Source organism: Palaemon carinicauda, chromosome 37 (genome assembly GCF_036898095.1).
Source record: "Palaemon carinicauda isolate YSFRI2023 chromosome 37, ASM3689809v2, whole genome shotgun sequence".
In the NCBI taxonomy this organism is placed as follows: Eukaryota; Metazoa; Arthropoda; class Malacostraca; order Decapoda; family Palaemonidae; genus Palaemon; species Palaemon carinicauda.
Window position 1 is genome coordinate 12,430,498 of NC_090761.1, and position 1,595 is coordinate 12,432,092.

A 1,595-nucleotide genomic window follows, 5' to 3' on the forward strand; every position below is an offset into this window, starting at 1 on the left:
AATAGTGGTGCTGTTGTCTTGCAATCTTGTATCCATGAATTTCCAGTAAATAATAAAACGCAATAAATAGTTTGTTTTCTATTTTCAGTGATATATTTATGCCTCCTCGTTGAATACCTCGTATTTATAAAAGGCAGATTTCATATAATATGTTTCCCGATAAAGCGACGTGTGACCGAACATACATATAAATAATGTGTTTTCCTCTTTGTCCTCGGGCTGTGTAACCTCTCGCTTAGAATGCGAGATCAGTGGTGCTGGAAAATGGGGAGCGATGCTCCCTTTTGGAAACGTGGTGGACAGAACTGCAGCTGTGAGGAAGGGACACAGAATTTCATTTAAATTCCCAGATGAAATTCACCCGTTCATATGTGTTAGTCCTTCGCAGATCGACACTGAACATTGAAACAAAGGATGACTTAAACAGAAAAGCTTCAGCGCCTTAGATATACGAAACACAGCAATTATTATATCTCAAACAACTTCGTTGAACGTGAAAATCAGACGGTTTAGGACTTGAGATGGTTTGTATATGTCGAGGTCGCAAAATATGTGATATCTATATAAATTTATATATATATTTTTTCCATTCGGACCACAGGGAATATCCTCTGAGCGTGCACCGGTATTCAGTAGCTCGATCCAGTGGTTATACTTCTATATAAAAAGAGTTTGTTGCAAATGGCTCTGGCTACGAGGGGCTTGATCAGAAGATTCACTTGTCCTAGAGAGGGGAAGCGTATAGCTTGCCTCACTCCCGCCGCTGAGACCACACTGCTTTGGAAATTCTAAGGGAGCTTTTCCTTTCCCCTCGCTGTGCAAACCAGCGACCCTCTGGGCAAAACCGTACGATAACTGCGCATGTGAGGGGGAAAGGAAGGGATGGCACCCTTACCTGCCTCACGCAAGATTAACTACAGGTAAATACAGATTTCATCGTGGCCATATTATGAATCGTTTGTATGAAACGACAACAGATGGTTGTACGCATAGCATTGACAGGTGATTAGGTGTTATCAAAGGGTTACGAGAATTTTTAGGCAATGTCAATATGGTTTTAAAATCACCAAGCACAAGTAATATTCTATTATAGAAAAATATGAAATCCTTATTGAAATGACGGAAATAGGAGAAGGCGGACACGGTTTTAAGTGAACTCTTCAGAGAGAGAGAGAGAGAGAGAGAGAGAGAGAGAGAGAGAGAGAGAGAGAGAGAGATGGATATATCTACTGGGTGGAGCAAGAAAACCACTTATCCTGTTAACCATAATCTTCCCTAACCAGATATGACAAAATTACCAGAATGAAAACTGTCAACGGAAGGGGATGTCTGCGGGCATAAACACAAAATGCAAATATTTTCGTCTATTTTCTTATTTCATGCGAATACACACATATATAAAGTATATATATATATATATATATATATATATATATATATATATATATATATATATATATATATATATGTATATGTGTATGAATATACACCCACACTTATATATATATATATATATATATATATATATATATATATATATATATATATATATATGTATATGTATATATGTGTATATATATATCTATATATATATA

General features: G+C 36.4%; 1 protein-coding gene across 2 annotated transcripts in view; it reads right to left on the reverse strand.

Moving 5' to 3' along the window:
- LOC137629454 (KH domain-containing, RNA-binding, signal transduction-associated protein 2-like) overlaps positions 1-781 on the reverse strand; it is a 255,746-nt gene extending 254,965 nt beyond the window's left edge. For both annotated transcript variants that reach the window (XM_068360760.1, XM_068360759.1), the window contains exon 1: positions 1-781. This exon is cut by the window's left edge and continues 319 nt beyond it. The gene's annotated coding sequence lies outside the window, so the exon portion shown is untranslated.
- Between the last annotated feature and the right edge of the window lie 814 nt (positions 782-1,595).